The sequence below is a fragment of the Lithobates pipiens genome, unplaced genomic scaffold (genome assembly GCF_037356315.1).
Source record: "Lithobates pipiens isolate NorthernLeopardFrog02 unplaced genomic scaffold, aLitPip1_a1.2 Scaffold_1, whole genome shotgun sequence".
Taxonomy (NCBI): domain Eukaryota; kingdom Metazoa; phylum Chordata; class Amphibia; order Anura; family Ranidae; genus Lithobates; species Lithobates pipiens.
The window spans coordinates 251,688,407-251,715,405 of record NW_027507685.1 but is presented as its reverse complement, the minus strand read 5'-3'; the positions used below and the strand labels follow the sequence as shown (position 1 = coordinate 251,715,405).

The 26,999-nt window shown below is 41.8% G+C and overlaps 1 long non-coding RNA gene across 1 annotated transcript in view; it reads right to left on the bottom strand.

Moving 5' to 3' along the window:
• LOC143986589 (uncharacterized) overlaps window positions 1–26,491 on the bottom strand; it is a 254,255-nt gene extending 227,764 nt beyond the window's left edge. Inside the window, exon 1 of the long non-coding RNA XR_013276548.1 lies at window positions 26,400–26,491. This is a non-coding gene — a long non-coding RNA (uncharacterized LOC143986589). The remainder of the gene's footprint in view (window positions 1–26,399) is intronic.
• Between the last annotated feature and the right edge of the window lie 508 nt (window positions 26,492–26,999).

Here is a 26,999-nt window from a genome sequence, read left to right as displayed (position 1 = left end):
GTTTCCCAGCATGCGTCAAATTGTTCCCGAGCATGTGTCAAATTGTTCCCGAGCATGTGTCAAATTGTTCCCGAGCATGCGTCAAATTGTTCCCGAGCATGCGTCAAATTGTTTCCCAGCATGCGTCAAATTGTTCCCGAGCATGCGTCAAATTGTTCCCGAGCATGTGTCAAATTGTTTCCCAGCATACATCAAATTGTTTACCAGCATACGCCAAATTGTTCCCGAGCATGTGTCAAATTGTTCTCGAGCATGCGCCAAATTGTTCCCGAGCATGTGTCAAATTGTTCCCGAACATACGTCAAATTGTTCCCGAGCATGTGTCAAATTGTTCCGAGCATGTGTCAAATTGTTCCCGAGCATACGTCAAATTGTTTCCGAGCATACGTCAAATTGTTCCCGAGCATGTGTCAAATTGTTCCCGAGCATGTGTCAAATTGTTTCCCAGCATGCGTCAAATTGTTTCCGAGCATGTGTCAAATTGTTTCCCAGCATGCGTCAAATTGTTTCCGAGCATGTGTCAAATTGTTTCCCAGCATGCGTCAAATTGTTTCCGAGCATACGTCAAATTGTTTCCGAGCATACGTCAAATTGTTCCCGAGCGTGCGTCAAATTGTTTCCGAGCATACGTCAAATTGTTTCCGAGCATACGTCAAATTGTTCCCGAGCATGCGTCAAATTGTTTCCAAACATGTGTCAAATTGTTTCCCAGCATGCGTCAAATTGTTTCCGAGCATGTGTCAAATTGTTTCCCAGCATGCGTCAAAATGTTTCCGAGCATACGTCAAATTGTTTCCGAGCATGCGTCAAATTGTTTCCGAGCATACGTCAAATTGTTCCCGAGCATGTGTCAAATTGTTCCCGAGCATACGTCAAATTGTTCCCGAGCATACGTCAAATTGTTTCCGAGCATACGTCAAATTGTTCCCGAGCATGCGTCAAATTGTTTCCGAGCATACGTCAAATTGTTTCCGAGCATACGTCAAATTGTTTCCGAGCATGTGTCAAATTATTTCCCAGCATGCGTCAAATTGTTTCCGAGCATGCATCAAATTGTTTCCGAGCATACGTCAAATTGTTCCCGAGCATGCGTCAAATTGTTCCCGAGCATGTGTCAAATTGTTTCCCAGCATGCGTCAAATTGTTCCCGAGCATACGTCAAATTGTTTCCCAGCATGCGTCAAATTGTTTCCGAGCATGTGTCAAATTGTTTCCCAGCATGCGTCAAATTGTTTCCGAGCATACGTCAAATTGTTCCCGAGCATGCGTCAAATTGTTTCCGAGCATACGTCAAATTGTTTCCGAGCATACGTCAAATTGTTCCCGAGCATGCGTCAAATTGTTTCCAAACATGTGTCAAATTGTTTCCCAGCATGCGTCAAATTGTTTCCGAGCATGTGTCAAATTGTTTCCGAGCATACGTCAAATTGTTTCCGAGCATACGTCAAATTGTTCCCGAGCATGCATCAAATTGTTCCCGAGCATGTGTCAAATTGTTTCCCAGCATGCGTCAAATTGTTCCCGAGCATACGTCAAATTGTTTCCCAGCATGCGTCAAATTGTTTCCCAGCATGTGTCAAATTGTTTCCCAGCATGCGTCAAATTGTTTCCGAGCATACGTCAAATTGTTCCCGAGCATACGTCAAATTGTTCCCGAGCATGCGTCAAATTGTTTCCGAGCATACGTCAAATTGTTTCCGAGCATACGTCAAATTGTTCCCGAGCATGCGTCAAATTGTTTCAAAGCATGCGTCAAATTGTTTCCGAGCATACGTCAAATTGTTTCCGAGCATGCGTCAAATTGTTTCCGAGCATACGTCAAATTGTTTCCGAGCATGTGTCAAATTGTTCCCGAGCATACGTCAAATTGTTCCCGAGCATACGTCAAATTGTTTCCGAGCATACGTCAAATTGTTCCCGAGCATGCGTCAAATTGTTTCCGAGCATACGTCAAATTGTTTCCGAGCATACGTCAAATTGTTTCCGAGCATGTGTCAAATTGTTTCCCAGCATGCGTCAAATTGTTTCCGAGCATGCATCAAATTGTTTCCGAGCATACGTCAAATTGTTCCCGAGCATGCGTCAAATTGTTCCCGAGCATGTGTCAAATTGTTTCCCAGCATGCGTCAAATTGTTCCCGAGCATACGTCAAATTGTTTCCCAGCATGCGTCAAATTGTTTCCGAGCATGTGTCAAATTGTTTCCCAGCATACGTCAAATTGTTTCCGAGCATACGTCAAATTGTTCCCGAGCATGCGTCAAATTGTTCCCGAGCATGCGTCAAATTGTTTCCGAGCATACGTCAAATTGTTCCCGAGCATGCGTCAAATTGTTTCCGAGCATACGTCAAATTGTTTCCGAGCATACGTCAAATTGTTCCCGAGCATGCGTCAAATTGTTTCCAAACATGTGTCAAATTGTTTCCCAGCATGCGTCAAATTGTTTCCGAGCATGTGTCAAATTGTTTCCGAGCATACGTCAAATTGTTTCCGAGCATACGTCAAATTGTTCCCGAGCATGCATCAAATTGTTCCCGAGCATGTGTCAAATTGTTTCCCAGCATGCGTCAAATTGTTTCCGAGCATGTGTCAAATTGTTTCCCAGCATGCGTCAAATTGTTTCCGAGCATACGTCAAATTGTTCCCGAGCATACGTCAAATTGTTCCCGAGCATGCGTCAAATTGTTTCCGAGCATACGTCAAATTGTTTCCGAGCATACGTCAAATTGTTCCCGAGCATGCGTCAAATTGTTTCAAAGCATGCGTCAAATTGTTTCCGAGCATACGTCAAATTGTTTCCGAGCATACGTCAAATTGTTCCCGAGCATGCGTCAAATTGTTTCCGAGCATACGTCAAATTGTTTCCCAGCATGCGTCAAATTGTTTCCGAGCATACGTCAAATTGTTTCCGAGCATACGTCAAATTGTTTCCGAGCATACGTCAAATTGTTTCCGAGCATACGTCAAATTGTTTCCGAGCATGCGTCAAATTGTTTCCGAGCATACGTCAAATTGTTTCCGAGCATACGTCAAATTGTTCCCGAGCATGCGTCAAATTGTTTCCCAGCATGCGTCAAATTGTTCCCGAGCATACGTCAAACTCAAAACTTGCCATTTTGTTTTTTCATGAAAGTAATGTCTTTCTTCTGGCCACTCTGCCATAACACCCCCAACTCTATGGAGTGTACAGCTTATTGTGGTCCTATGTACGGATACTCCAGTCTCTGCTGTGGAACTCTGCAGCTCCTCCGGGGTTACCTTAGGTCTCTGTGCTCCTCTCTGATTAATGCTCTCCTTGCTCAGTCCGTGAGTTTTGGTGTGCTGTCTGTCTATTGGCAGGTTTGCTGTTGTGCCATGTTCTTTCCATTTGGTTATGATAGATCTGATGGAGCTCCTAGGGATCATCAAAGATTTGGATTTTTTTTTATAACCCAACCCTGACTTGTACTTAACAACATTGTGCATCACTTGATTGGAGAGTTCCTTGGTCTTCGTGGCAGTGTTTGGTTAGTGGTGCCTCTTGCTTAGGTGTTGCAGCCTCTGGGGCCTTTCAAAAAGGTGTGTCTATGTAATGACAGGTCATGTGACACTTAGATTGCACACAGGTGGACATCATTCTACTAATTATGTGACTTCTGAAGGTAATTGGTTACACCAGAGCTTTTTATGGGCTTCATAACAAAGGGGGGTGAATAAATACGCACATGCCAATTATCAGTTTATTATTTCTGATAAATAGTTTTATGTATATAGTTTTCTAATTTTACTTCCCCAACTTAGACTATTGTGTTCTGATCCATCACATATAATTCAAATAAAAAAGAACAAACATTGAACTAAAGGCTGGAATGTAACAAAATAGGTAAAAAGCCAACATGGGGAAAAACTTTGGTACTTCAGCCCTTTCAGGCTCTTGCTAAGAAACCAACACGTAGGTGGCCTTCTTCTGAAGAGTCCTCCCCTGGATAGCTACGAAGTTGCTGGGCCTCTCCAACTACCGGAGACGGCACCGGACCACCTCGGAATCCTGCTTTAGTTTCCTTGCCTCGGACTAGCCAGCCCCGAGACAACAAGTCGGGTGGATCCACACCCCAGGCCATAGCCTTCCTGGGGGCTGGTCAGGAGGACCAGGACCATGGAGTCAGAACATCCTTCTGGACCGGAAAGCCCCGAATCACGTGAGATCCTCATCTTAAGTACCCTCGCCCAGAAAGCACAGCAAGAGTGACACTCCCACTGGGCGGGCTTCGAGAGAGAGTAAACTTAAAGCACCCAACTAGACTGTGTTTCCATGCCTGCCAGAAGAGACAGTGCCCCCTGTGGCCAGGCTGAACATCCTATAGCCCAGTCAGACTGATGCTGAGGTCCTTTTTTACTCTCAACTCTGCACTCCCATCTGGTTTCTGACAATGGCTTGAGGGTAATATTTACCTTCTATTTTAACCACCTAATCCCTGGACCATTTTGCTGACCAGAGCACTTCTGACAATTGCGCGGTCGTGGCGACGTGGCTCCCAAACAAAATTGACGTCTTTTTTTTTCCCCACAAATAGAGCATTTGGTATTTGATCACCTCTGCATTTTTTTTTTTTTTTTTTTTTGCGCTATAAACCAAAAAAGAGCAAAAATTTTGAAAAAAACGCATTATTTTTTACTTTTTGCTATAATAAATATCCCTCAAAAATATATAAAAAATTATTTTTTTCCTCAGTTTAGGCCGATACATATTCTTCTACATATTTTTGGTAAAAAAAAAAAAAAAAAACGCAATAAGCGATTATTGATTGGTTGGCACAAAAGTTATAGCGTTTACAAAATAGGGGATAGTTTTATGGCATTTTTATTAATAATTCTTTTTTTTACTAGTAATGGCGGCGATCAGCGATTTTTATTGTGACTGCGACATTATGGCGGACACATCGGAAATTTTTGACACATTTTTGGGACCATTGTTATTTATACAGCAATCAGTGCTATACAAATGCAGTGATTCCTGTGTAAATGACATTGGCAGTGAAGGGGTTAACCAGTAGGTGGCAGTGTAGGGGTTAAGTGTGTCCTAGGGGAGTGTTTCTAACTGTGTGGGGCAGAGATCGGTGTCACTTGTTGCTAGGCAGAACGGGGAGATGCTGTTTACATCGGCATCTCCCCCGTTCTCCCTCCCCGTGAGACGATCGCGGGTATCCCCGTGGCGATAGAGTCCGCGGGACCCACGGTTGGGCTCACGGGGGTCCCAACCAGCACGTGCTGCCAGCGGCACACATGAGATGGCACGGCAGCAATTTTAAATGGACGTACCTGTACTCCAATTTGCCTGTCCATGCCATTCTGCTGACGTACATCGTCGTGCGCCGGTCGGGAAGCGGTTAAAATTGCCCATCTATTGGATGAGCCAGAAAATAGACATGTGCACTAACAAAAAATGTGTTCATTTTAGTTTCATTAGTTTGTTTGATTTTTTCGGAAAATCGAACATTCGGAATTCGTAAATTTCGGGAATTTTCACATTTCGATTTTTCTGATTTACGAATTTCTGAATTTTCGATTTTCCGAATTTTCTGATTTCCGAATTTTCGATTTTCCAAAATTTCGGATTTCCGAATTTCCGAATTTTCTGAACTCCAAATTTCTGAATTTTCGGATTTTCAGAATTCGGGAATTTAAAGATTTGAAAATCTAAAAAATTTGAAAAAAGAAAAAATCTGTTTAATTAATAACTAACTATTAAATTAACAAATACAAATTTATCTGAAGTTACAAATTATCTGAAATAACAAATTCCGCATCTAAACAAACGGAAGGCAAAAATTAATAAAAAATAATTAATAATAATAAAAAGGTTTTATTATTATTATTAGATTGTTATGTTACATTCGTTATTTCAGATAATTATTAACTTGGGATAAATTCGTATTCGTTACGTTCACTAACAGACAAATTTGAAAGGGAATTCCAATACCTATAATTTAATAGTTAGTTATTATTTAGAATTAAACAGATTTTCTTTCTTTTTTTCTGATTTTCAAATTTCCGAAAAGTCAGAATTCCGAAAATCCAAAATTCGGAAAACCGAAATTCAAAAATTCGGAAATCTGAAATTCGTAAATGTGAAAATTCGGAGATCCGAAATTCGGAAATCTGAAATTCAGGAATCGGAAATTTTGGAAATCAGAAAATTTGAAATCCGGAAATTCAAAAATTCGGAAATCCGAAAATTAGAAATTCGAAAATTCGGAAATTTGGAAATCCAAAAATTGGAAATTCGGAAATTCAAAAATTGGAAATTTGGAAATTTTGGAAATTCGGAATTTTGGAAATTTTGGAAATTTGGAATTTTGCAAATTTGGAAATTCGAAAATTGAAAAATTCGGAGAGTTGGAATCATGACAACCACGGGGTGTAAAAAAAAAAAGCTAAAAAGGGTTGATATTTAATATCCTAGTTTTTACACCACTTTTCTCCCCTCGCATGTTTGCTCCATTGTCATATCCTTGACCGCGGCAATTTTTGATGTCCAAACCTGATTCCTCAATTTCCAGCAGTACGGTTTTAGTTAACTCTTCAGCTGTCGCTTTTTCCAACTGGTATAAATCCAATAAAATGCTCTTCAACATCTCCTGATTTTTCATCAACATGTCGTAATACCACAGTCATCTGTTCAACGTGGCTCACATCCCCAGTGCAATCAAGAATTATGGAATAATATTTTGCTTGAAGAATCTTTTCAATAACTTTCCGCTTGACAAGTTTGGCCATCAATGAAATTAGTTCAATTTGTATGATTTTTTCCCCCAAATAATGGTTGCGAATACATTTCTCTTCAATTCGTTGCAACTGTTCCCGAAGAACAGGATCAAACCTTGCACAAAGCTTTACCAGATCAATAAAATGACCACTATTCCCGTCCTCTAAATTATCTCTGTGTCCTCGAAATGGTAAGTTATGGCGCGATAAGAATTGAACAGTAGCTAAAAAGCCTTTCCGGAATTTCACGCCAACGTTGCTTTACCAGGAGTATTTGCTTTTGCACCGATGCATCAATCGTTTTCCCACATCTAAATCCTTTCTCAGTTTTCATCCATGTGATGATTGTTCTCTAAAGCCTCGTACACACGATCGGATTGTTGGCCAACAAAACCGTGGGCTTTCGTCCAAAGGGCATTGGCCCAAACTTGTCTTGCATACACATGGCCACCCAATTGTTAGCCAATACATACGAACGTTGTGACATACTACGTTGTTTTTCAGCTCTTTAGCGCCGCCCTTTGATCTCCTTCTGCTAATTTCATGTTCGTAAAAGTTTGGTGAGTGTTGATTCGAGCTTTTAATTTTGCTCTTTAGCGCAACCCTTTGAGCTCCTCCTGAATTTCATGTTAGTAGAAGTTTGGTGAATGTTGATTCGAGCTTTTCATTTTGCTTTTTAGCGCCACCCTTTGAGCTCCTCCTGTATTTCATGTTAGTAGAAGTTTGGTGAGTGTTGATTCGAGCTTTTCATTTTGCTCTTTAGCGCCACCCTTTGAGCTCCTCCTCTATTTCATGTTAGTAGAAGTTTGGTGAGTGTTGATACGCACTTTTCATTTTGCTCTTTAGCGCCACCCTTTGAGCTCCTCCTGTATTTCATGTTAGTAGAAGTTTGGTGAGTGTTGATTCGAGCTTTTCATTTTGCTCTTTAGCGCCACCCTTTGAGCTCCTCCTGTATTTCATGTTAGTAGAAGTTTGGTGAGTGTTGATTCGCACTTTTTATTTTGCGCTTTTCAGTTAGTTTCTGAATGGCCGTCCGGCAAGCAGACATGTTGCGGAATCGGAGGAGATAACGTGTTATTTATTATTCGGCCTTGGAGTTATTGCTTTGACATTTTTTTTTGGTTGAATAATAATGATTTGATCTGGTATATTCTCTCTATTTTTGGATGCATAGAATGCACTTTTTGGTTAAGTTCTATTAGCAGATAGTCTAATTTTATTTGTTTTCTTTTTTTAATGGTCTATAAAAAAATTGTGGAGAATAATACTTGGCTGTGTGTTTTACTTCAAATGACAGTTTGGGAGTAGGCAGTTACATTTAAAAAAATACAACGTAAAATTGACAAGGGACACCAACATCTTTAGACAAGTATATATAAAAGTTCCAGTGAGCCTCCTCTGATTATAAATTGGCACCGTGAAACAGCTGAAAGGGTTAACAACACGTCTCATAAAAACATGCAGATAAAAGCAAAAATAAATAAATATATACGCTGCGCTTTCAAATATACACTTCACATTATATATATACAGTGGTGTGAAAAAGTGTTTGCCCCCTTCCTCATTTCCTGTTCCTTTGCATGTTTGTCACACTTAAGTGTTTCGGAACATCAAACCAATTTAAACAATAGTCAAGGACAACACAAGTAAACACAAAATGCAATTTGTAAATGAAGGTGTTTATTATTAAAGGTGAAAAAAAATCCAAACCATCATGGCCCTGTGTGAAAAAGTGATTGCCCCCTAAACCTAATAACTGGTTGGGCCACCCTTAGCAGCAACAACTGCAACCAAGCGTTTGCGATAACGTGCAATGAGGCTTTTACAGCGTCCTGGAGGAATTTTGGCCCACTCATCTTTGCAGAATTGTCCTAATTAAGTTACATTAGAGGGTTTTCGAGCATGAACGGCCTTTTTAAGGTCATACCACAACATCTCAATAGGATTCAGGTCAGGACTTTGGCTAGGCCACTCCAAAGTCTTCATTTTGTTTTTCTTCAGCCATTCGGTGGTGGACTTGCTGGTGTGTTTAGGATCATTGTCCTGCTGCAGAACCCAAGTTGGTTTCAGCTTGAGTACACGAACAGATGGTCGGACATTCTCCTTCAGGATCTCTTGGTAGACAGCAGAATTCATAGTTCCTTTTATCACGGCAAGTCTTCCAGGTCCTGAAGCAGCAAAACAGCCCCAGACCATCACACTACCACCACCATATTTTACTGTTGGTATAATGTTCTTTTTATGAAATGCAGTGTTCCTTCTACGCCAGATATACTTGGACACACACCTTCCAAAGAGTTCCACTTTTGTCTCATCGGTCCACAGAATGTTGTCCCAAAAGTCTTGGGGATCATCAAGATGTGTTGTGGAGAAATTGAGACGAGCTTTGATGTTCTTTTTGCTCAGCAGTGGTTTTCTCCTTGGAACTCTGCCATGCAGGCCATTTTTGCCCAGTCTTTTCCTGATGGCGGAGGCATGAACGCTGACCTTAACTGAGGCAAGTGAGGCCTGCAGTTCCTTGGACGTTGTTGTGGGGTCTTTTGTGACCTCTTGGATGAGTCGTCGCTGCGCTCTTGGGGTAATTTTGGGCGGCCGGCCACTCCTGGGAAGGTTCACCACTGTTCCATGTCTTCGCCATTTGTGGATAATGGCTCTCACTGTGGTTCGCTGGATTCCCAAAGCTTTGGAAATGGCTTTATAACCCTTTCCAGACTGATAGATCTCAATTACTTTCTTTCTCAATTGTTCCTGAATTTCTTTGGGTCTCGGCATGATGTGTAGCTTTTAAGGATCTTCTGGTGGACCTTACTGTGTCAAGCAGCTCCTATTTAAGTGATGCCTTGATTGTGAACAGGTGTGGCAATAATCAGGCCTGGGTGTGGCTAGAGAAATTGAACTCAGGTGTGGACAACCACAGTTATAGTATGTTTTAACAAGGGGGGCAATCACTTTTTCACACAGGGCCATGATGGTTTGGATTTTTTTTCACCTTTAATAATAAACACCTTCATTTACAAATTGCATTTTGTGTTTACTTGTGTTGTCCTTGACTATTGTTTAAATTGGTTTGATGTTCCGAAACACTTAAGTGTGACAAACATGCAAAGGAACAGGAAATGAGGAAGGGGGCAAACACTTTTTCACACCACTGTAGATAGATATATATATATGTGATAACCAAAGTGCAAATATGCGTGTGAATCACACACCGTGATACATCCAGTAACTAGTGACTGTAAAAAGTGGCAATAGTGCAACAAATAGTTATGAATACTTAACCGCTTAAGGACCGCCTCCTGCACATATACGTCGGCAGAATGGCACGGCTAAGCACAAGCATGTACCTGTACGTTGCTCTTTAAGTGCCCAGCCGTAGGTTGGGAGCGCGCCGCCGCCGGCGGGGGAACGCTCCCGACCCGGTCCTGAAATCTGTGACCGCGGGACCAGCGGACCCGATCGCCGCTGGTGTCCCGCGATCGGGTCACAGAGCTGAAGAACGAGGAGAGGTCTGTGCAAACAAACCTCTCCCCATGCTTCCTAGTGTGGCTGTCGCCGATCGTCTGTTCCCTGTTATAGGATAAGACAATCAGTGACATCAGACGCCAAGCAACGCCCCCCTACAGTTAAAAAAAAAAAACACACACACACACACACTTAACCCCTCCCTGCCCAATAGTTGTTAACTCCTTCACTGCCAGTGTCATGTACACAGGAATCAGTGCATTTAAATAGCACTGATTGCTGTGTAAATGACAATAGTCCCAAAAATGTGTCAAAAATGTCCGATGTGTCTGCCATAAGGTCGCAGTCACAATAAAAATCGCTGATCGCCGCCATTACTAGTAAAAAATAAAAAATATTAATAAAAATGCCATAAAACTATCCCCTATTTTGTAAATGCTATAACTTTTGCGCAAGCCAATCAATAGACGCTTATTGCGATTTTTTTTTTTTACCAAAAATATGTAGAAGAATACGTATCGGCCTAAACTGAGGAAAAAAAATGTTTTTTTATATATTTTTTGGGGGATATTTATTATAGCAAAAAGTTAAAAATATTGAATTTTTTTTCAAAATTGTCGCTCTATTTTTGTTTATAGCGCAAAAAATAAAAACCGCAGAGGTGGTCAAATACCACCAAAAGAAATCTCTATTTGTGGGGAAAAAAGGACGCCAATTTTGTTTGGGAGCCACGTACCACGACCGCGCAATTGTCAGTTAAAGCGACGCAGTGCCGAATCGCAAAAAGGGGCCTGGTCCTTTGGCTGCAAATTGGTCCGGCCGCCCTGAAAAAATAAAAATAAAAATAAAAATTACAAAAAAATCTAAAAAAAAAAAAAACATGAAAAATAATTTTTTTTTTTACTTACCAGAAATGCCTGTTGCTAGGCACATAATCCTAATCTTCCTCTTCCTCCTCCGCGGAGATCTTCTGTCTTCTCTCATCGCAGGCGCCCTGGACAGGTAAGTGGGCTTATTAAGTCAGCAGCTGCAGTGTTTGCAGCTGCTGACTTTTAATTTATTTTATTTTTTTAAATGGCCCTCCTCTTTAAGTGGTTAAAATTGAATATATAAATGAAAATAAATAATCACACTAGTACGGTGCATATGGTTGTATGAAAATTACTGTTGCATGTTATAGCACTTCGTACTACTGTGATCATTTATTTTCATTTATATGTTCACTTTTAAGTATTCGTAACTATTTGTTGCACTATTGTCCCTTTTTACAGTCACTAGTTACTGGATGTATCACGGTGTGTGATTCACACGCATATTTGCACGTTGGTTCTCACATATACATATATATATATATATATATAATGTGAAGAGTATATTTGAAAGCGCAGTGTATATATTTATTTATAGTTGTATCTTTGATCTTAAAAAGTACAGGATAATGGTGTTGCGGTAACTTGCCCAAATAAAAAAAAAAAAAAAAAGCATAATAATATTATTCTTGATATCACTAGAAAAAAAAAGCCTTTGAAAATCAGTTTGCAATAACTCCATCAGTATCACCAGCAAAGCAACTTCATTATTATCCCAATAAAGAAGAAGAGAATTGTGCGCTGCATTTCCAGATTTCACAATTTGCCGCGTCACGAATGTTAATTCTCCATTACGAACGCTAGTTTACAAGACCGACCGCTTCCGGCTCCTCCTTGCTTCCGAGCATGCGTGTTCGTACTTTGGACTTTTGTCCGATGGACTTGTGTACACATGCTCGGAAAATCCGACAACAGACATTTGTCCGTGGAAAATTGTAAAACCTGCCACCCAACATTTGTCCGCCAAAAGTCCGACAATAGTCCGATGGAGCGTACACACGGTCGGATTTTCCCAACAACAGCCTGTCATCACACATTTCCCATTGGAAAGTCTGATTGTGTGTACGAGGCTTTGGAGGTCAGAACTGCTTTCATGAAGACCAAGTTGATTGCTCAGGTTCTTCCAGTCATTGCAGCCATCAGACACTAAAGCGCTCCGTAATGGTGAGAATAAACGACAGGCAAAACAGAAAACACAGTCCTTGCTTCTGGAATAAACTAAGCCCCTGTACACACGGTCGGAGATTTTGCCAACCAAATCCGTCGGATTTTGTCCGTCGGATTTTGTCCGTCGGATCTTGTCCGAAACTGTTGCATACACACGGTCGGGCCAAGTTGGCGAAAAATCCGATCTTTCAGAACGTGATGACGTAATTTCGTTACGATGGGACTACGTTCAGGCTAGTAGCCAATAGCTTTGATGTAGGAATTTGATCTGAGCATGCGTGGCACTTGGTCCGATCAAAATTCTCTACACATGATCGGAGTATGTCCGACCGGCCCAGTTGGTTGGGAAATATTTCCAACATGTTGGAAAATTGGGTCGGACGGATATTCAAGATGGAATCAGTCCAATGCATACCACACACTTTCGGATTATCTGACGACACGGTCCGATAAGACTCATTCCGACAGATTCTCCGACCGTGTGTACAAGGGCTAACCAGCGTCTTGTGTTTCCTTGCTGCTTAGAACCCTGGTGTGATGAAAGTTCGAAAAATGTTTTTTTTTCCCACTAATGGAAAAGTTTTCTTCCCTAAAGCCCCATACACACTATGGCTGCTTTCACACTGGGGCGGTATTCAGGCGTTACAGCGCTAAAAATAGCGTCTGTGTAGCGCCTGAAAAAAAACGGCCCCTTTCACTCCAGTTTGAAAGCCGGAGGGCTTTCACACTGGAGCGATGCGCTGGCAGAATGGTGAAAAAAGTCCTGCTAGCCGCATCTTTGGAGCGGTGAAGGAGCGGTGTATTCACCGCTCCTACCCATTGAAATCAATGGGACACCGCGGCAATACCGCCGGCAAAGCGCCGCTGCAGCGGCGCTTTGCGCGCGGGTTTAACCCTTTTTCGGCCGCTAGCGGGGGTTAAAACCACCCCGCTAGCGCCCGCAGACCGCGGCTAAGACGACGGTAAAGCGCTGCTAAAAATAGCGGCACTTTACCGCCGACGCCGCTCCCGCCCCAGTGTGAAAGCAGCCTATCAGATTTTCTGCTGATTTTTTTCCTTCAGATTTACCAAAACCATATAATAATATGAGGTCAAACCTTAGGTGTTTCAATGTGTATGTAATCAGGCAGGACCTTGCACTACATGGTTTTGGTAAACCTGAAGGAAAAAAAAAAATCAGCAGAAAATCTGATAGTGTGTATGGGGCTTTATACACACGATCGGAAATTCGGCCAGTAAAAGACCGATGAGAGCTTTTGGTCGGAAAATGAGACCGTGTGTACGATCCATCGGAATTTTGCTGGCCGAATTCCCGCCAGCTAAAAAGATTGAGAGCAGGTTCTCAATTCCGTCGCGCAAAATTCCTGCGCATGCTCGGAAACAACTTGACGCATGCACGGAAGCATTAAATAGTTACATAGTTAGTCAGGTTGAAAAAAAAAAAAACAAGTCCATCCAGTTCAACCACAAAAAAATAAAAATAATAATATCATAAAAAACAAAAAAAAAAATTAAGCATTGAACTTCATTTTCTCGGCTTGTCGTAGTGTTGGACGTTACCGCGTTCTTGACTGTCGAAAGTTCCGCGAACTTTTGTGTGAACGTGTGTATGCAAGCCAAGCTTGAGCGGAATTCCATCGAAAAAAAAATCCAAGATTTTTCCAATGGAAAATGCGCTTGTGTTCCTCCGCTCTGGCTCCTGGGTGGGCGCTGGATTCCGTATGTTCAGAAAGTCCGTCCAAGCTCCGCCGAAAGTCCATCGGGAAGAACGTCGGACCTAGTCTGCTGGAAAGTCCGGTCGTGTGTATGCAGGATTAGAGGATTTTCCTTCTTAATGACCGGGGCCATTTTTTGTGATTCGGCACGGCGTCGCTTTAACTGACAATTGCACGGTTGTGTGACGTTGTACCCAAACAAAATTGACGTCCTTTTTTCCCCATAGAGCTTTCTTTTGGTGGTATTTAAATCACCTCTGCGGTTTTTATTTTTTGAGCTATAAACAAAAGGAGAGCGACAACTTTGAAAAAAAAAAAAAAAGCATACAATATCTTTTGCTTTTTGCTATAATAAATATCCCACATAAAAAAACAAAAAACAAAAAAAAAAACAAATGTATTCATCAGTTTAGGCCAATATCTATTCTTCTACATATTTTTGGTAAAGCAAAAATTACAATAAGCGTATATTGATTGAGCAAAAGTCATAGCGTCTACAAAATAGGGGAAAGATTTATGGCATTAAGGGGTTAACTGTGTTCCCTAGTGTGTGTTCTAACTGTAGAGGGAGGGGACTGTCTAGAGAGAGATCAGTGTTCATACTTTGTATGAACACACGATCTGTCTCCTCTCCCCTGAGAGAACCAGGATTTGTGTGTTTACACATACAGGTCCCGGTTCTCGCTCTCTCACGAGCGATTGCGAAAGTGTTTGTCGGTCATCGCGCCCGCTGGGTACACGCTGCGGGCGCGCGCCCCTAGTGGCCAAAAGGAAAAGCGACGCAAGGTAACGTCAATTTGCCCAGCCAACCTGCCGCTGTAAAGCTGCGGTGGCTGGTCCGAAAGTGGTTAAAAACGTATATGCATAGAGCCACATAATTATTGCTTTCATTCCTCAAAAGCAATATTCTTTTTTTCTTTTTTGGTGACCAGATTAAAATTTTCGCCCTTTGTCACGTTCTCCTCGGCTTTTATGCATATTTGTTTTAAAATGATAGAAAACGAATGTAAATTCTGTTAATCTCGTAATTACACACAGTGTAGTAACACACACACAATTTTAGAACAAAATAAACAAAATGTTAAAAAGACCAATGTGGGAACAGAATTGAATTGATTGAAGTGGTTTCTGCTTCTGGTCTCTCAATTGGTCAGGCAGTTACTACTAAATCACTTCCTTGCTGTTGTCACACCCTTTATAAGCAAACAAATACACCGATTAACAAGTGTGATTTCTTAATTGAAGGTTATTGGCGCTACCTCCACCCAGTTGATTTCAGTAACACAATTTACTTCCTCAACCTTAATGTGTCTATCTATCACCTCAATGTGTCCCCAGGGACTATATAAACTAACCCCGTGTTCCGTGTTAATCTCAACAACACCCCATTTGTCCAATACCTAGACCTCAAAACAAAAAATGATTGCACCCTACTGTATCACCTAAGTGAAATAGTGCCACTATTTTTCCATTAACATTTAGAAATCTCAAATCAAAAAATATAAGAAATATAACTACAGAGACCATATATATTAGTGACAAGTGATAGGTAAAGGCCTCTGCTGTATACACACCCTAACCACAAAAAAATTAAATAAAAACAAAAACACAGAAAAAAACAGGAAAAAACAAAACAAACAGAAAAAAAGGGGGTAAATCCCCAGAAATTTCAGTGTTTAACAGTGCCAAGCCTCTCCCTAGTTAGGGAAAGAATTATCTCCAATTTTCATATAACTTCTTGTGCTAGTTATTAAATAATAAGTGCACCAGATATGTAGATAAGTGTAAAAGGAGGAAGCGCAAGATTACCTCATACAATAATATCAAAAAAAATTTTTGTGAACAAAACAGCCAAAAAAACAATAAAATATGTGAAAAAAACAATTACATCCAGTGGTCTATACACCAATCCACAGATATGTGAGAGTGTGAAAGGTCAGGTGAGACCAATATAAACCAAAAATAAACAATATGAGTGTCATCAAAATATTTCAGTCCACATTGAGTCTTCTATAACCGTATCAATGCTTCTTCAAAATACAGGAAGGGTGACTTTCGTGAGATTGCCTGCACTTTATTAGTGACTTTCGTGCTGGTTCCCCCTCAAGGATCCCTACTCACCAGATCCATTCACCCCCTAGGGGGTTATGCACCTGTAATCTGTATCCTATTTCTGGGAGGTTCCACCATCCAGTTATATCTTCAATGGGTCCTTCTCCAGGTCTTTTTAAAGAGATACAGATGACTCCTTGTGTCCAATAGTGATTCCTCAAATAAAAGAAAATTCCCTCATGGTGTAGTATTTTAGATTATAGTTGGGAGGGGGGAGCAGTCTGATGTTTTTCTTTAAAAAGCAGGTATTTTTGATTGTATAGAAATAGTAGGAGGCTAATTTCCACTTAAAAATGTTTTATTACAAAAAAAATGTTTTATTACAAAAAAAAACTTTATACAACACTCTGTGCAGAAAAAAGGGGAGTTTTTTTATGTACGATGCATTCTAACAGTCCATGCATCAGCATACACCGTATATGGCTTATATTATACGGCTCAAACCGATGTAATAAACCACCCCTTTTTTAGCAAAAAAGAAACAATAAAGTATGAAAAATAAAATTAAAAGAACAAATGCTGGATGAAGAAATATAAAGCACTAATTTCAGAGTGCAAAAAAGAGAAAGGTTTTCTTCATGTGTATACCAAAGTTTCACCAGCTATGAAAAGCCAATAAGAAACAAAAAATATATTTAAAAAGTATTTAAAAAATAAAAAATAAGAAAAACCAAAAATAAAAAATAAAAAATAAAAAATAAACAAAGATAAAGCACAGACTCTCCTACGGTCCTTTACATAAGTCTGCAGAGTAACTGCACTAAATCCCAAAAAGCTCTATTCTCCCAGTGCTCCAGTCCCCTTACTGCACTGGGGTTGGATGGTAATTTCCTCTAGGGGCCGCTTGTCAGGCTTAATTTGGGTTATAGATGGAACTACGTAAGTTGAAGAGCCAGAAAGTAGTTAATGTTAAAAGGATGTAGAAAGTCTATCAGACTTATTCCTAAGTATTGTACTCGCCGGTCCGCCGTGGAAGCAATTTCCCTGAACTTGCGGCGTGCGTTCCAGGCTGCGTTCCAACGGATCCAGGCGCACCGGAAGTGACGTGTGTGCGTAATGACGCTGTACGCGTTTTGTCAGAGACGTCCTCAGCAGCGATACCACGCACACTCCCACCCCCGTCCTTAAAGGTGGCCACTCCTCCCATTACCAGGTCTCAGCCAATAGCCGATCTGGATGGGGATCACACGTCTATTTTCTATCTACATTAACTCTACCATTCTTATAAAAAAATTAATTAAAAAAATTAATTAAAAAAATAATACTCGAACTCCCTCAACCAATAGGCTTCACTATGTGGTGATATACTTTATTTTACTCGAAAAGCTTTTTTATAAGTGAAGGGGAAACCGGACCTTCTTTTGCAATACACCTGGTCCTGGGATGCTTTGTGTTAAACCTATAACATTACAGAGGCACGCATATTTACATTTGAAGTTCAAGCTTATAAACTTTCACAGGTCTCAAGGGTCTGTTTTCAGGGCTATTTAAACGTCCAGCGCAAAGGGTATTTTCCTTATTTACCTCTATCTGATATCTATCAGACAGAACTCAATTGCGCATACCAGATATTACCTTGTAAAGTTACCTCCGAATTTTTTTCCCGGCAGGTATATTTATTTTTAGAGGATTGTTTACCCCAAACATTTGGGGTCTTTTCCCGACCTAAAGTCATATCCTCTCCGCCCTTCCTATGTAAAACTACCGGTATTAAATATTTGTATTAAACCTATAGCGTTACCGAGACACACATATTTTTAATTTTCATTTAAAGTTTAACCTCATAAAGTTCCACAGGTCTCAAAAGTCTGTTTCAAGGGCTATTTAGGCGTCCAGCGCAAAAAGTATTCTCCTTATTTACCTCTATCTGATATCTATCAGACAGAGCTAAATTGCGCATACCAGATATTACCATGTAAAATTATCTCCGGATTTTTTCTTGAACAGGTATGTTTATTTTTAGAGGATTGTTTTCCCCAGACATTTAGGGTTTTTTCATGACCTCAAATTATATCCTCTCCGCCTTACATATCAGATATTACCATGTAAAACTACCAGTAGGGGAAACCTTTATTTTCACCGCGGCCAAAAAGCAAAATTAGATAATTTTATCTTATTGTGATGGTTACTTAGATGCCTTCTTTAGGTGCTACTAAATGTGCTCCCTTTGCAAAATTTCTTGAAGAGTCACATATCAGCTTCTCCACCTTTAGTCAGAATTAATCAAATCTTAGGGTGTTGTTTGACTACACCTCAGCCAAGTTCTATTAAATTCCCAACTGGCCATATTTGGCCTTTTTTGGTTCATATACTCATGTAAATAAAATTTCTATTCACATCTATATATAAATTTCCAGATTTCTTCCCAAACTTTACATCTATACTCATACACGCATACATCTAGGGTTAGAAAGCATACCCAGTTGTTATCTATCAAAGTTGGACATAATCAATGTGCAAGCCCAGATATTATCTCATAAGTCGATACACAAACCCAGATATTAACTCATAAAGGTGATCTGCTAGTGGGAGAAAAAGATTTTATCTACCGTATATACTCGAGTATAGGCCGACCCGAATATAAGCCGAGGCCCCCAATTTACCCCCAAAAAAACTGGCAAACTTATTGACTCGTGTATAAGCCGAGGGTGAGACATGCCTGTCCATCCCTGTGTGTGTGTCCGTCCATCCCTGTGTGTCCGTCCATCCCTGTGTGTCCGTCCATCCCTGTGTGTCCGTCCATCCCTGTGTGTCCGTCCATCCATCCCTGTGTGTGTGTGTGTCCATCCATCCATCCATCCCTGTGTGTGTGTGTCTCCATCCATCCATCCATCCATCCCTGTGTGTGTGTGCCTCCATCCATCCATCCATCCATCCCTGTGTGTGTGTGTCTCCATCCATCCATCCATCCCTGTGTGTGTCTCCATCCATGTGTGTGTGTGTGTGTGTGTGTGTGTGTGTGTGTGTGTGTGTGTGTGTGTGTGTGTGTGTGTGTGTGTGTGTGTGTCCAGCCTACCTTTGTCCCGAGCCTCCGTCCCGTGCCTTGCCTCCTTGCCTCCGTCCCGTGCCGTGCCTTGCCTCCTTGCCTCCGTCCCGTGCCGTGCCTTGCCTCCTTGCATCCGTCCCGTGTCGTGCCTTGCCTCCTTGCATCCGTCCCGTCCCGTCCCGTCCCGTGCCGTGCCGTGCCTTGCCTTGCCTCCGTCCCGTGCCCTCTTCGTCGGCGGCCATTGTAAAATTCAAAAGCTGCGCCGCCGCCTTCGCCTGTGATAGGCGGAACACTGAATTTCCCAGCAGCCTGTGTTCCGCCTATCACAGACGTCGTATCATCCTCGTCCGTAGTACGAGGATGATACGATGTCCGTGATAGGCGGAACACAGGCTGCTGGGAAATTCAGTGTTCCGCCTATCACAGGCGAAGGCGGAGCCGGAGGCGCGGCTTTTGAATAGAATGGCCGCTGTCTGTCTGCTCGACACGCTGATCGAGCGGGCAGACAGCGATGACTCGAGTATAAGCCGAGGGGGGCACTTTCAGCCTCAAAAAAGAGGCTGAAAATCTCGGCTTATACTCGAGTATATACGGTATCATCTGGAGTCGGAAAACCCCCTACATGTATATGGGGATCTCCCGAGTCTTTTGGTTGAACAATTCTGGATCTATTTACCCTTAATTTTTATGGATTTGCTATAAAACAGTTAAGGTCTATGTCAATATTAAGCCCTTTAGGAGCCAAAGTGTTTAATCTATATATCCAGCTAGTCTCGTTCTGTGATATAAGAGTTGTCATATTTCCTCCTCTCCAATTTTCTTTTATATGGTCAATTCCATAGAATGCCATTTTGGAGGGGTCTCTTTGATGGAACAGATCGAAATGTCTGGATACATTATGGTTAGGGAACCCCTTCTTGATATTATTGACATGCTCTCGTATTCTGACATGTAGTGGTCTGGTGGTTCTGCCCACATACTGCAAATTGCAAGGGCATTCCAACACGTATGTAACGTGTGTGCTCCGGCATGTGATCAGTTCTCTAATTTTGTATTCTACATGGTCTGTTTTCGATCTAAATGTCTGTCTTCTTCGAGGTTGGGGTTTACTAGCCCTACATCCCATACATTTATTACACTTGTAGAATCCTTTCAATTCCTCCAAGAACGTACTATTCTTAGGGCCATCAATCACATTGTGTGCTAATTTATTACGTAGTGTAGGCGCTCTTTTATAGATAAATTTCGGTTTCTTTGGAAGGATTGTTGCTAAGATTTTATCCTCCTGGAGGATGGGCCAGTATCTTTTCACTATCTTCTCCACTTCATAATACTGTGCATTATACCCAGTGATGAATGCTAAATCAAATTCCTGTTTTTCTTTTCTCGATTTCTTTATCAGGGTGTTTCTATCTATTTTAGCGACTTCATTTTTTATTTTTATCAAATTCTCATATTTATATCCCTTTTCTATGAATTGTGTGACCAATTTGTCTGCTTGGAAAGAAAAATCTTCCATTGAATTGCAGTTCCTCCTAATTCTTAGAAGCTGTCCTTTAGGGATATTGGCTTTCCATTTAGGGTGATGGCAACTAGAGGTGGGGATATAGCTGTTTCTATCTGTTTCTTTAAAAAACGTTTTCGTATGGAGAGCATCATCGTTTTTGAAGATTTCCAAATCCAGGAACTCTATCTTCTGTTTGTCACATTTACCACTGAACGTGAGTCCATATTTGTTGTTATTTAGATTCCCTAAAAATCTCTCAAATTCTTCCGGAGTGCCATCCCATAAGATCACCAGATCATCAATGTACCGCCGAAATAGTTTTATCTGAGACAAATTCTTCGAGTATATATACTCCTCCTCCCACATGTTCATAAGGAGGTTGGCGACGCTTGGTGCATACCGTGCACCCATAGCCACTCCTGTGGTCTGTACATAATAATGGTGTCCATACCAAAAATAGTTACAGGCCATGGCCATCCTTAACCCTTCGATAATGTACTGCACCTGCTCTTGTCTCATATTTGTCTGCTCATGTAATGCTTTCTCTACTCCTCTTAAGCCATCTTCCTGCACAATGCTAGTATATAGCGAGTTCACGTCTATAGTCGCTAATAGATAGTTCTCTGTGCCTTGAATGTTACTTAACAGTTCTATCAGTTGGGCACTGTCTCTCAGATAGGATTTGCCCTTCAATACCAACGGTTTCAAGAAAGTATCTAGGTACTCTCCTAGCCTCGAGAACACAGAGTTTATGCCGCTGATAATTGGTCTTCCTGGTGGTTTATTTAATCTTTTGTGTATTTTCGGATTATAATATATAACAGGAGTTTTCGTAGAATTTGACACAAGGTATGCAGCTTCTTTTTGGTTGAGAATACCCATTTCCTGTCCTTTTTTCACATATGCTTTCAGTTGGTCTTCATACCTTGACTTGGGGTTCCCCTTAAGTTTTTTATATGTATTTTCCGTTTTTAACAAATTCCTCATTTCTTCTTGATAGTCTTCTTTGTTCAGTTTTCCGTTTAACAAGTGTACTTGTATAATGAGTTTTTCAGTGTATATCTGACAAAAAGCTAAAAGACAGTCCAATCCGGTTAAGAGGTAGTCCAATCTGTGGGACAGTCAAATCCAGTTGAGAGACAGTCCAATCCAGCTATGGGAGTGACAATCCAATCCACCTAAGAGACAGTCCAATCCAGCTGAGGGACAGTCCCAGATAAGGGACAGTCCGACCGAGCTGAGGGACAGTCCAATCCAGCTGAGGGACAGTCCAATCCAGCTGAGGGACAGTCCAATCCAGTTGAGGGACAGTCCAAACAGCTAAGGGATTGTCCAATCCAGCTATGGGAGTATGACAATCCAATACACTTAAGAGACAGTCCAATCCAGCTGAGGGATAGTCCCAGATAAGGGACAGTCCGACCGAGCTAAGGGACAGTCCAATCCAGCTGAGGGACAGTCCAATCCAGCTGAGGGACAGTCCAATCCAGCTAAGGGATTGTCCAATCCAGCTATGGGAGTATGACAATCCAATACATTTAAGAGACAGTCCAATCCAGCTGAGGGATAGTCCCAGATAAGGGACAGTCCGACCCAGCTAAGGAACAGTCCAATCCAGCTGAGGGATAGTCCCAGATAAGGGACAGTCCAACCCAGCTGAGGGCCAGTCCAATCAGCTAAGGGATTGTCCAAAGGGCTAAACAATGCAGCCCATAGGTTAATTGACAAATCACAGGGTGTTCCCATGTACGGGGCATAGGGATGTAGCCAACCCAGCTATGAGAGTCAAAATTTCCTGCGCGATCGGGTGAAGGTAGCCTATATTATATCCCTTCTGTCCAGCGAGGCCTTAGCCTGGGCTGCTACTTTGTGTGAACTGAATGATCCAGTGGTTTCGAGCCTGTCTGATATCTTGAACCTTTTTCGGAATATCTTCGGGAACCACGTTGTGTCTCCATAGCGCGTTATCTAGCCTACAGGAACCTCTCTTCCTACTAGTCTTTCTTGCTCCTTAACTCTTGCATTCTTCTCAATCCTTTCTTCTTATATCTCCCCCCACCAACACTCAAAACTATGCAATAAGGGGAGGGGGCTCTCAGTGGATCAAAAGATTCTAGTGTGGTGGTCTCATCCCTAATAGATTTTAAACAAAAAAGTCCCCCTATATAAATGGGATTATAAATGACCACCAACACCACACACAAATCAAAAACATAAATATTTTATTAACAAATACAAGATAAGAGGTACATATAAATACATTAAAACCAGAGGGACTACTAGACAAACAGTGTCCCACTAGTATTACAAGATGTTATAAACACATGATTACATATAAAAACAAACCAACCAATGAATATTAACCATACTCTAAGCTGATGACCCCAAACCCGACGCGTTTCTAGTTGATGAAAACTTTCCTCAGGGGTGAAGAGCAAAAAGTTGGGTGGTAAGTTGATAATTCTGAAATATTAAATCAAAATTAGATGTAGTGGGACCATTGCATGCAAACGCATGTCATTATTTTTTGTGGCTTTGTCCCAGACTGCTATTTGGTCATGACTGCTTCCCTTTTGATCCACCCTTCCCAATCTTCAGTGTAAAGAGGGAACAGGTTGCACAAATCTGTAAATGCCTCAATTGTCATAGACAAAGGGCTTTGCTCAGAATAGGCAAAAAGCCTCAATAGGCTCAAGATTTGCAGAGGAACCGTACCCACAAAATAGATTAAGCAAAGGGCTAAACAATGCAGCCCATAGATTAATTGACAAATCACAGGGTGTTCCCATGTACGGGGCATAGGGATGTAGCCAATCCAGCTATGGGAGTCAAAATTTCCTGTGCGATCGGGTGAAGGTATCCTATATTATATCTTCTGTCCGGCGAGGCCTTAGCCTGGGCTGCTCCTTTGTGGGAACTGAATGATCCAGTGGTTTCTAGCCTGTCTGATTTCTTGAACCTTCGGAATATCTTCGGGGAACCACGTTGTGTCTCCATAGCGCGTTATCTAGCCTGCAGGAACCTCTCCTTCTACTAGTCTTTCTTGCTCCTTAACTCCTGCATTCTTCTCAATCCTTTCTTCTTATATCTCCCCCCAACACTCAAAACTATGGACCCTGTAGCTCCAGTCGATGGGGTCTCCCATTACCTTCCCCCACACCCAGCCCCAGGCCTTCGAGCCCAGACTTTCATTATTGCCTTCCTGAGATCACTTTGTCACAATGTTACCTTTGTTCCCTGCATGGGACTTATTTGCTTTTCATGCACATTCTGTCATGTTCTCTTCATCTTTTTCAATAAAAATATTGTACCAGAAAGTTGATGGAGCTGACTGAGGAATTTGCCGTCTGGAGATCTAGTCTGTTATCACTAGAAGTGTGTCTGGAAAATATTGAATGAAGGCAACCAACTATCCAAGGAGGTTAGTGAGTGAGTACAGGCTGGAGTGAGAGATCCTTGAGACTGTGTGCTACCATTAAACCTTGCTTAAATGGGTTGTAAAGGTTTGTGTTTTATTTTCTAAATAGGTTCCTTTAAGCTAGTGCATTGTTGGTTCACTTACCTTTTCCTTCGATTTCCCTTCTAAATGTTTTTTTTCTTTGTTTGCTTTGTCTGAATTTCTCACTTTCTGTTCCTCCTCAGTAAGCTGTTCTGGCTGACTAAACACCGCTTGGATGATGGTGAGAAGTTTACTGAGGAGAAACAGGAAGTGAGATATTCAGACAAAGAAAAAAAACATTTAGAAGGGAAATCGAAGGAAAAGGTAAGTGAACCAAAAATGCACTAGCTTAAAGGAACCTATTTAGAAATTAAAAAATTAAGCTTTACAACCCCTTTAATGGTAGCGAGTCAGTTTTATCCAAAGGGGACATTGTGGGTAGTGTCCTGAAAAGCTCACTCCATTAACTGCTAGTGTAAGGGCTCTGCTCAAATCCCAAGGATAACATTTATAGTGCTCGAGTTGCTACTACAAAGCTCTGTTCAATATTTGTTGCAAGCAAGGACCCTTGCTCACCCTACAAAGAGAAAGATTTATCTTAAGACCCCTTTCACACCAGGGCGTTTTGCAGGCGCTATAGCGTTAGAAATAGCGCCTGAAAAACGCCCTAAAGAAGCTGCACCATTGTTTCTAGTGTGAAAGCCCAGAGGGCTTTCACACTACAGCGGTGCGCTGGCAGGACGTCAGAAAAAAGTCCTGCCAGCAGCTTCTTTGGAGCGGTGAAGGAGCGGTGTGTTTACCGCTCCTCCACCGCTGCTGCCCATTGAAATCAATGGGGCAGTGCTGCAATGCCGCCGGCAAAACGCTGCTATTGCGGCGTATTGCCGGCGGTTTTAACACTTTCGCAGCCACTAGCGGGGGGTAAAAGCGCCCCGCTAGCGGCCGAAATGCGCCGCAAATCCGCCGCAAATCTGGCGGTAAAACGCTGCTAAAAATAGCAGCGTTTTACCGCCGACGCAAGGTGCGGTGTGGTGTGAAAGGGGTCTTAAGTTGACCTGGGGGTCAGAGCTCTGTGCAATTCACTTGAGTTCCTCCACACAAAACTGGTCAGACCATGTCTTTCTTTATGGACTTTGTACACAGGGGCACAGTCCTGCTGAAAAAGAAAAGGGTCTTCCCTAAACTACTACCACAGTTGGAAGAGCGCAATTGCCTAAAATGTCCTTGTAGACCAGCCTTTCTCATGCTTTTCGTTTCAAAGGTTTTATTGGCAACAAATGCAAAAAGTACAAAGACATCAACAGTTCAGTAAGTACATAGTATGACAGAGGAGGATAGAGAAGAAAAAAAAAAAAGAATTCCAGTGCATAACATGTCATGAGAGGGTAACTCCAGTACGGTGGTATGTACCACAAAAGGTCTGGTAGAAGGTTCTCACACTGCAGTGAGCATCATGAGACACATAGACCATAACACGATGAGGACCTTTGCGGTTTTAACATTCAGAATGGATGGCACTTCAGTATACAGAAAGCACCATGTCGGTTAAGCCGTACCTAGCATATGCACATGTCACCACATTTGGTAGCATGAGCGGAGAGAAAGTACAAAGAACTAGAGAAGCAACTAGAGGAGAGGTAGGAAGACAAGAAGAGAGGGGGAAGAGAAAGGAAAGAGGCTAGAAGAGGGGGACAAGGACCAGGGAAAAGGGGGAAGGGAGTGAAGGGAGGTGGGGCCGGTCGGCTCACGGTAAACCTACAGGAATCAGCACCCAGTAGTTGTTCAGAAGGGTATGCAGAGCTATGGCTCCAACCAGTGCCTGTCAAAATTTGGTGGCAAGAAGTGGTCGATCCATGGCTGCCAAATTTTAGAGTGTCGGGGGATAGTGTCTAGAACAGTGGCTTTCTCATGCTTTTGACGGCCTGGCTCGCAGTTTTTGCTTTAATTCATCCCAAAGGTGTTCTATCGGGTTGAGGTCAGGACTCTGTGCCAGCCAGTCAAGTTCCTCCACCCCAAACTCACTCATCCATGTCTTTATGGACCTTGCTTTGTGCACTGGTCCAAATCATTTGGTGGAGGGGGGATTATGGTGTGGGGGTTGTTTTTTCAGGGGTTGGGCTTGGCCCCTTGGTTCCAGTGAAGGGAACACCTAAGGCGTCAGCATACCAAGACATTATGAACAATTTCATGCTCTTAACTTGGTGGGAACAGTTTGGGGAGAGCCTCTTCCTGTTCTAAAATGACTGAACACCGGTGCACAAAGCAAGGTCAATAAACACATGGATGAGCGAGTTTGGGGTGGAGGAACTTGACCTGACCTCAACCTGATAGAACACCATTCGGATGAATTATAGTGGAGACTGCGAGCCAGGCCTTCTTGTCCAACATCAGCGCCTGACCTCACAAATGCTCTTCTGGAAGAATGGTCAAACATTCCCATAGACACATCTCCTAAACCTTGTGGACGGCCTTCCCAGAAGAGTTGAAGCTGTTATAGCTGCAAAGGTTGGGCCAACTCAATATTGAACCCTACGGGACTAAGACTGGGATTCCATTAAAGTTCACATGCGTGTAAAGGCAGGCGTCACAATACTTTTGGCAATATAGTGTAGTTATATTGTGTACCTTTGCACTAGTTCTAAAAAGTCTTCTGACTTCATTTCAGGAGTTAAAGAAGCGCGTTTGGAAACCAGGATAATAACATAATTAGTTCCAAGAATTGTACAGTCCGCAATGTCAAGAGTTTGCAAATAACGGAACTGAGAAGCTCTTATATAGGACATTCATCATCTTAAATCATTTGTGTTCAGAAGGAAGAAATAAGTAGTAAGGAACAACATATACAATGATACAGAGCACTACACTGGAAAATAATAACAGACTGTAATAAGTGGGAGAGAATGCATAGGGAGAAGGTCATTAGAAAATAATTTTATCATCATAAGGAGAGTAAATCTATTTTTATTTTTAACAGCTTGAAGAACATTTCTTTGGATTCT